The 10,026-nt window shown below is 45.0% G+C and overlaps 1 pseudogene; it reads left to right on the top strand.

The window, feature by feature from the left end:
- The first annotated feature begins 357 nt into the window (after positions 1-357).
- Positions 358-9,870, top strand: LOC135566934 (protein PALS1-like; annotated as a pseudogene).
- The last annotated feature ends 156 nt before the right edge of the window (positions 9,871-10,026 follow it).

Raw genomic sequence — 10,026 nt, 5'->3', positions numbered from 1 at the left:
AAAGCCTTTGCTAGCTTGTTGACAATGTGTCGACTCATGACTGGTGGTCAGGAAGTTGAATAATTGAACTGTCATGTTGAATCACGCATAGAGCCTCAAGGAGGAGTTTTCAAGATGGATGGTGATGTTATTAAGTCATGAACACTTTGAACTGCATCACTATTCCAGATGACCAATGATGCTGATTTAGTGCTACTTATACAGTTGACCTTAATCTGACCCCTTTCTCTTGCTCGTTGTCTCTCGCTCTCTCTTTCTTACAATCTCTTCACCTCCTCTCTCTCTCTCTCCCTCTCTTCCTCTCATTCCCTCCCCTCTCTCTCTCTTTCCATCTCCTTTCCCATCTCTTTCCCTCTCTCTGTCCAGGTGCAATACATCCTCCAGTCCACTCAACATAAAGAGGGTGTAGAGCTCAGTAACCTACTCACCACTCCCCACCTCCAGGTAAGAGACCTGGGACACACCAGAACTCAACCCTTAACCTTGTCAGTGTTCCCGAGCTGGCCACCTGAGAGGTACTATGGACCAAATCCCCATTTGGAATTTGTCAGTGTTACTGAGATATATGTGAATATGCTCCATATACCATAGGCTCCATATACTGTATCATAGGCTGCATATACTGTACCATATGTTATATATACTGTACCATAGGTTATATATACTGTACCATAGGCTCCATATACTGTACCATAGGCTCCATATACTGTACCATAGGCTTCATATACAGTACTGTGGAAATGTTTTAGGCAGGTTTGAAAAAAATGTAAGAATGCTTTAGTAAGAATGTAAGAAAGTAAGAATGCTTTTAAAAATAGACATGTTAATAGATTATATTTATCAATTAACAAAATACAAAGTGAGTGAACAGAAGAAATATCTACATCAAATCCATATTTGGTGTGACCACCCTTTGCCTTCATAACAGCATCAATTATTGTAGGTACACTTGCACAAGTCAGGGATTTTGTAGGCATATAGTCAGGTGTATGATTAAACAATTATACCAAACATCTGCCTAAAACTTTTGCACAGTACTATACGTTCATGTGAAACCCTGAACCATCGTCACTGTTATCCAGTCTTGACATCAGCCTCCTCCAGAGGAGCTCAGGGAAGTCACCGATCAGTGGGTTTTATATGGCTCTTTATGTGGCTTTGCTCTGTGACTGAACTAAAGGGCATGGGAAACAGCCCTAACTCTATGGGTTGCCCTGTCTTAGTCTTTAATAACCTCTTGTATCGGTGATATAACAGGGCATTGTGGGTTTTGGAGTTTGGATGGTTAACATGATGACAGTGTATCCAGCTTGCACACAGAACTCCCTTTGTTTGTGCTTCCAGCTTGAGCATGTCATCGATTTGCGGAGTAACACCTTCTAGTGTATACAGCACAGGAGGCTGGTGAGGGGAGGATGGCTTACTTAATTTCGTTCCAGCCATTACTATGAGCCCTTCCTCCCAATGAAGGTGCCACCAGCCACCAGTGGTACACAGTAGATTTTGAGCCTCTCAGTTGCCCAGTTGTAGCTTTTGAAACTTGACCCTGCCTGTCTGGTCAGTGTCCAGCCCAAACACGCACACAGACAGGTCACTGAGTATGGATGGCTTACGGCTGGCCTTTACATGAATGACCCCAGGTCCATGTGCCAGCCTGGTGTTGACACCGCTCTCTAAGTAGCCACTCGTAGTGCACTGTCATGCCGTTGCGGAAAGAGATTAGACATGTCGTAGGCGTTGAGGAGGGATGAGGAGATGGATGTGTGAAGACGAGGAAAGAAATAACATGCTACAGCTGGGCAACTGAGAGGCTCAACACCTACTGTGTACCACTGGTGGCTGGTGGCACCTTCATTGGGAGGAAGGGCTCTATAGTAATGGCTGGAACGAAATTAAGTAAGCCATCCTCCCCTCACCAGCCTCCTGTGCTGTATACCCTAGAAGGTGCAATCAGTAGAATATAGAGAGGATCCGGGCCCTGGTCTTGCATGCTAGTCTCCCTAGACAGACGCCTTTCCTCCCACAATGTACCAATGAGCTGTTGCCCTAGGTCTGGGAATTTCGAGACTAGTTGTGTTATAATCTCCACCTGGCACAGCCAGAAGAGGACTGGCCAACCCACATAGCCTGGTTCCTCTCTAGGTTTCTTCCTAGGTTTTGGCCTTTCTAGGGAGTTTTTCCTAGCCACCGTGCTTCTACACCTGCATTACTTGCTGTTTGGGGTTTTAGGCTGGGTTTCTGTACAGCACTTTGAGATATCAGCTGATGTACGAAGGGCTATATAAATACATTTGATTTGATTTGTGTGCCGACACGTGACCGTGACCATGTGACTGTGTGACCTGCCAAACCCCACTGTTGCTCCATTGACTCCACTGGGCATCATGTCCAATTAAACACAGGCATTTGCCGCAACGGCAACCAACAGGCAGTGGATTATCCCTCCCTCCGGTTATGCTGCGGAACGTGACCCTTCCCACTATCTGACCCCGGTTAGCGACCCTCACCCTAGCTACACACACACAGACACACACAGGTAAACAGATCAACAAACCCCCATGTAAAATGGTAGTGAATAGGTAACCTGCTAGGAACACACTGCCTCCCTCTCTCTCCCTCTCTCCTCATTTCCCTTCCTCCTCATCCTTCTCGAGATCGAGGTGTTTTTATGATTGATGGAGGCGAATCCTGCCTCCTAAATGCAGGGCAGATTAAGAGGGATTGTGTGTACGCTGGAAGCTTAGCCAGCCCTCAGTCAGCCCTCCTTTCTGCCTTCCCAGGTCTCTCTTCTGCGGGATAAAGACACTCATTTGGTTTAACGGTTATTAACTGCGGCATACGGAGAGCCCGTCACCTTAAATGAAGTGAGGGGGAAATCTTTTTAGAGGTGGAGTCTGCTGTCGGCTGGTGTTGAGGGAGGGAGGAAGAGAGAGACAGGGTGGGCTTTGGGTAAAACGGGCATGTTTAATCATAAGGGATGGAAGCCGAGTTTCAAAGTGTGTTGTGAGTTGTGTTGTGTTGTGAGTTGTGTTTTGAGTTGTGTTGTGAGTTGTGTTGTGTTGTGAGTTGTGTTGTGTGTTGTGTTGTGTTGTGAGTTGTGTTGTGAGTTGTGTTGTGAGTTGTGCTAGTGTTGTGAGTTGTGTTTTGAGTTGTGTTGTGAGTTGTGTCTGTGTTGTGAGTTGTGCTGTGTGTCAGTGTTAGTGTTGTGTTGTGAGTTGTGTTGTGTTGTGAGTTGTGTTGTGAGTCGTGCTTGTGTTGTGAGTTGTGCTGTGAGTTAGTGCTGTGTGTTGTGTTGTGAGTTGTGTTTTGTGTTGTGTTGTGAGTTTTGTGTTGTGAGTTGTGAGTTTTGTGAGTTTTGTGTTGTGTGTTGTGTTGTGAGTTGTGTTGAGGTGTGTTGTGAGTTGTGTTGAGTTGTGTGTTGTGTTATGTGTTGTGTTGTGAGTTGTGTTGTGAGTTGTGTTGTGTTGAGGTGTGTTGTGAGTTGTGTGTTGTGTTGTGAGTTGTGTTGTGAGTTGTGTTGTATCGTGTGTTGTGTTGTGAGTTGTGTGCGCACTGTGTATCAAAAAGCTCCAATTCATCCAAGTCAAGTACTACAACAATCAAATGGAATAAACACCCAGTTTCCACGGCACACACACTCCTTGTCTCCCATGTACCTGTGTGTTGTCTCTCCCAGGCTCTGATACAGGCCCATGACAGGGTGGCAGAGCAGGAGTTGGAGCCGGACCCAGAAGAGAGTGTGATCCAGTACATGGGAGAGACCGTCAAACTGGTGCGGCTGGAGAAGGCCGGTGACATGCCTCTGGTAAGACACACACACACACACACACACACACACACACACACACACACACACACACACACACACACACACACACACACTCATCTGATTAAAACAATCAAGAATATCGGTGCAAATGGACCAATAAAGCAAATATTGCACTGTAATGTACTGAATATTACTGTATTGTATTGTAATGTTGGGGCGGCAGGTAGCCTAGTGGTTTGAGTGTTGGGCCAGTAACCAGCAGGTAGTCTAGTGGTTAGAGCGTTGGGCCAGTAACCAGCAGGTAGTCTAGTGGTTCGAGTGTTGGGCCAGTAACCGAAAGGTTGCTGGATTGAATCCCCGAGCTGACAAGGTAAAAATCTGTCGTTCTGCCCCTGAACAAGGCAGTTAACCAACTGTTCCCTGGTAGGCCGTCATTGTAAATAAGAATTTGTTCTTAAATGACTTGCATAGTTGAATAAAGGTTCAACTTAAAAAATATAATAATAATAATGTACTGTATTTGTATAGTAATGTACTGTACTGTATTATAAATTCTCTGATGTAGACTTGTCTTTCTAGTTGGTGTGTGTTTATGTCAGGTACATCTAGGTGGTTTGTACTGATAAGTCTATCTGACTGGTAGTGTATTTGCCTGTGTGTCTTGTCCCCAGGGAGCCACAGTTCGTAACGAGATGGACAGCGTGGTGGTGAGTCGCGTGGTGAAGGGCGGGACAGCCGAGCGAAGCGGACTACTGGCCGAGGGAGATGAGATCCTGCAGATCAACGGCGTGCCCGTCCGTGGGAAAAACGTCAATGAGGTCCATGACCTTCTGGTGAGTAATTGGTTAATTGAGAATCGCTCACACTGGATATCACACACACACACACACACACACACACACACACACACCCCTGGGTCGCTCCTCTTTTCAGTTTGTTGCAGCTAGCAACTGGAACGAGCTGCAAAAAACACTCAAACTGGACAGTTTTTCTTCATCTTTTCATTCAAAGACCCAATCATGGACACTCTTACTGATAGTTTTGGCTGCTTCACGTAATGTATTGTTGTCTCTACCTTCTCGTGCCCTTTGTGCTGTTGTTTGTGCCCAATAATGTTTGTACCATGTTTTGTGCTACCATGTTGTGCTGCTACCATGTTGTGTTGTTGCCATGCTGTGTTGTCATGTGTGGCTGCCATGCTGTGTTGTTGTCTTAGGTCACTTTATGTAGTGTTGTGGTGTCCCTCTTGTCGAGATGCGTGCTGTCATATATATTTTTTTATTGTTTAATCCTCCGTCCCCGCAGGAGGCTGTTTGGTAGGCCGTCATTGCAAATAAGAATTTGTTCTTCACTGAGTTACCTAGTTAAATAAGTCAAATAAAAACATGCACAGACACACACATAATGTGCCCATTGACTTGTGTCAGTATGTCGCTTGATGCCATCACTAGGATCTAATTCATATAATATTTTATGTAGCCTCGGCTCGACCCCATCTTTCCTCATTCTTGAAACCACAAAAACATTACAGTACATGACACTACATTGTGTAATACTTAGTTAATTTGAATGAAGCTGATTCCATGTACTGTAGATTGGTCTCTCTCCTCAGACGGAGATGCTTAGTTAATTTGAATGAAGCTGATTCCATGTACTGTGGATTGTACTCAACGTCATTGGTCTCTCACCTCAGACGGAGATGCATGGCACTTTGACCTTCCTCCTCATCCCCAGCTCTCCAGACGAAAACTCCCCCACACAGAGAGACGGTGGTAAAGGCTCCTTCAGTGGTGTGTGTGTGTGCGCGTGCCTGTCTGCGTGCACAAACATGTGTGTTAAATTATTACATCATAATCAGTTACTAAATTCTTCTGAGCGATGATGATGATTATGTCACCCATGTGTTCAGATGCACGTGAGGGCGTATTTTAATCCACGACCCATCTGATGACCCGTACGTGCGTGCAGGGAGCTGGGCCTGTCCTTCCCGGGAAGGGAGACATCCTCCACATTATCAGCCAGGACTGACCCCCAACTGGTGGCAGGCCTACCGGGAGGAGATGAGGACAACCAGCCCCTAGCCGGGCTAGTACCAGGTACCCAACCCTAACCCCAACCCTAACAACCCCTACCCCTTCATTTTTTCCCCCCAAGTAAATGTTTCTGTCTTCCTTCCCCCTCTCCCAGGGAAGAGCTTCCAGCAACAGAGAGAGCTATGAAGAAAACCATTGTGGACAGGAATCCTGACAGCCCAGGTAAAGGGGATTACTATATATACTGCTCAGTTACACTCCAGGCACTATCACAGGTGTCTAAACACAAGCATGCACGCACACACACACACACACACACACACACACACACACACACACACACACACACACACACACACACACACACACACACACAATCATTATGATCTGATATGCTCTAAATCATCTGTTGATCATTTTCCACTTCTCATTTCTCCAGGGAAGCTTTGGTGTTCAAAGAAGAACAAAAAGCTGAGGAAGAAAACCATGTACAACCCCCAGCAGCAACGTTGGTAAGGTTCTTTCTCCTACATCTTTTTGGTCCAATCCCAAATGGACTGCTAGACCCCTATGTACTTGTGGATATTTGATTGGTGTGAGGAATATGGTGAAAATTCCACTTAGCCTATCAGACGTGGAGCTACTACCATATTGCTCACACCTGTCAAGTCATCTCAGATATCCACCACATAGGAGGGCATAGGTCATAGACACCCCATAGGTATAGGGGTTGATTTGGGACTTGGCATCTCTCTCGCAATGTCCCTATGTACATTATAATAGATTTTCAGACGATTGTAAAGTGCCTTTGTAAAGTATTCAGACCCATTGCCTTTTTACACATTTAGTTACGTTACAGCCTTATTCTAAAATGGATTAAATAAATAAAACATCCTCAGCAATCTGCACACAGAACCCCATAATGACATCACAATACCCCATAATGACATCACAGAACCCCATAATGACATCACAATACCCCATAATGACATCACAGAACCCCATAATGACATCACAATACCCCATAATGACATCACAGAACCCCATAATGACATCACAATACCCCATAATGACAAAGCGAAAATAGTTTTTTAATTAAAAACTGTAATATCTTATTTACATAAGTATTCAGCCCTTTTGCTATGAGACTTGAGACTCAGTTGCATCTAGTTTAAATATATCATCCTTGATCTTTCTACCACCTGTGGTAAATTCAATTGATTGGAACCGATTTGGAAAGGCACACACCTGTCTATATAAGGTCAGCTGACAGTGCATGTCAGAGCAAAAACCAAGCCATGAGGTCGAAGGAACTGTCCGTAGAGCTCAGAGACAGGATTGTGTCGAGGCACAGATCTGAGGAAGGAACCAAAACATTTCTGCAGCATTGAAGGTCCCCAAGGACACAGTGGCTTCCATCATTCTTAAATGGAAGAAGTTTGGAACCACCAAGACTCTTCCTAGAACGCCCGGCCAAACTGAGCAATCAGGGGAGAAGGGCCTTGGTCAGGGAGGTGACCAGAACACGTTGGTCACTGTCAGAGCTCCAGAGTTTCTCTGTGGAGATGGAGAACCTTCCAGAAGGACAACCATCTCTGCAGCACTCCAGCAATCAGGCCTTTATGGTAGAGTGGCCAGACGGAAGCCACTCCTCAGTAAAAGGCACATGACAACCCACTTGGAGTTTGCCAAAAGGCACCCTAAAGACTCTCAGACCATGAGAAACAAGATTCTCTGGTCTGATGAAACCAAGATTGAACTCTTTGGCCGGAATGCCAACGTCTGGAAAACCTGGCACCATCTCTATGGTGAAGCATGTTGGTGGCGGCATCATGCTGGGGGATGTTTTTCAGTGGCAGGGACTGGGAGACTAGTCAGAATCGAGGCAAAGACGAACTGAGCAAAGTACAGAGATCCTTGATGATAACCTGCTCCAGTGCGCTCCAGGACCTCAGACTGGAAGGCGAAGGTTCACCTTCCAACAGCAAAATAATCCTAAGCACACAGCCAAGACAATGCAGGAGTGGCTTCTCGGACAAGTCTCTGAATGTCCTTGAGTGGACTTGAACCTGATTGAACATCTCTGGAGAGACCTGGATATAGCTGTGCAGCGACGCTCCCCATCCAATCAGACAGAGGATCTGCAGAGAAGAATGTGAGAAACTCCCTAAATATAGATGTACCAAGCTTGTAGCGTTGTACCCAATAAGACTCGAGGCTGTAATTGATGCCAAAGGTGCTTCAACAATTTAAAAAAACAGTTTATTTTTTGTTATTGTGTCTAGATTGATAAGATTTTTAAAATATATGTTTTTCCATTTAGAATGAGGCTGTAACCTGAACAAATGTGGTCTGAATACTTTCCGAAGGCACTGTAAAATCGGTGCGAACTCGGTTCGGACATTACATTCAGAGTGCTAAGTACTCTCGGCCAGCCTATGTTACTGGTGTGTCTTAGAGTTAAGTATGAGAGTGGAAAGTCCTCTCTCCTAGCAGGAAGTCTTATTACCTCAGTCTTGTTGGCACACAGGGAGGCTGGACTCTGTGGGCACATCAGAAATGAATGGATTGGGTATAACAGATATGCCTCTGACATGTACCCAGTAATCATGCCTGCTCTATTCATGGAATTTCTATCTGCCATGTTCCCCCTCAGCTGAATGTTGTGGAATATTCTGATAGGTATATATGTTCTACATAACATATTTATATCTGATATGTATATAGAGTAACATTCTGCAACATTTCAATCTGCAACATCTTCAGTAAACCCCAACCTCTCTACTTACCTCTGTCGCGCCTCAGACTACTCCGCCCGATGACATCCTGACCTATGAGGAGATGGCGCTCTACCACCAGCCGGCCAGTTTAGCGACCCATCGCCCTGATTGTCCGGCCCAACAGCGGGCAGGAAGAGCTGCGGTGAGGCTGCTGTCTATCCAGCCGGACAGATTCGCCAGCGCCGTGCCACGTAAGTAGACCAATCAGAGCAGGGGATTGGGGGCGGGCAAGACTTAGTGATGGGAACAAGACCCACTTGTTCTTGTGGGAGGTTCAGTTCGTGTCCTGTTAGGTTTTTATATATTATTTAAGTGTTGTGATTATTAAACAGACTTTAAATAAAGTTTGATGGGGTTTGATAGCTTGAAGCATTGACAAATTACTGCAGCAATTCAATCAGGTAGGGTCGACGTTACCAATACATACAGATTAGCTTCTAACAAATTCTCATTTCTTTTTTTATTTTAACTCTTTATTACAATAGACCAGACAAAAACTTAATTATACATTTAACATACATTTAATATACCAAATTCTCATTTCAACAATCGTTATCACTCAGATACAACGAGAAGCCCACGGATACATGAGAAGAATGGGAGGGAGTACCACTTTGTGAACCGGCTGGCGTTTGAGACGGACGACGCAGCAGGGAAGTTCATCGAGTCTGGGGAGTACGACAGGAACTTGTATGGCACCAGCAGTGACTCGGTTCGACAGGTCATCAACTCAGGCAGGATCTGTCTGCTGTGCCTGCACACTAAGGTAGGAAACTACATTTTCATAAACCCTACATAGCACTTCATAAGCCCTACATAGCACTTCATAAGCACTACATAGATGCTTCATAAATCATGTGTAAGTAAGTCATTCTACATAAAGGGTGATGTGTCCTTACACCTGGTGCTTAGCCCTTGTGCCACACTTTATGTAGCATGTCATTTTAAGCATCTTTACAGGGCTTATGAATGGTTCATAAAGGCTTTTTAAGCCTTAAAAGTTATGTTTAGTTGAAAGTGGGACTGTTAGCCGCTAGTTGAGAATATGTTGTGGAGGAAATTTCATATCATGTTTTGAAAGCATACTATCCACGCTGCTATTCCTCTATTCTCTATCTCCTTTGTTTTGATCATTTTCTCCTCCTCCTGCTGCTGTTTCCTTCGGTCTCTCACTCAGTCACTGCGGGTGCTCGGGTCCTCCAACCTCAAGCTCCTATGTGATCTTCATCGCTCCTCCCTCTCAGGAGCGATTCCGCACCCTGCTGGCCAAGGATGGAAAAACCCAAAGGTACTTATCTCACAAAAAGCCCTTTATCAGCAAGTACCATAGATACATTAATATCCACAGTGAATGTATAACATGAATCACACTTATCATGTTGATCATTATACCTGTGAGAAGCTATAATGAACTATTTCTCCTCTGCTGGTACAGTAATAGTTC

Source organism: Oncorhynchus nerka, unplaced genomic scaffold (assembly GCF_034236695.1).
Source record: "Oncorhynchus nerka isolate Pitt River unplaced genomic scaffold, Oner_Uvic_2.0 unplaced_scaffold_2927, whole genome shotgun sequence".
NCBI classification, from domain to species: Eukaryota; Metazoa; Chordata; class Actinopteri; order Salmoniformes; family Salmonidae; genus Oncorhynchus; species Oncorhynchus nerka.
This window is presented reverse-complemented; position numbering and strand designations above follow the sequence as displayed.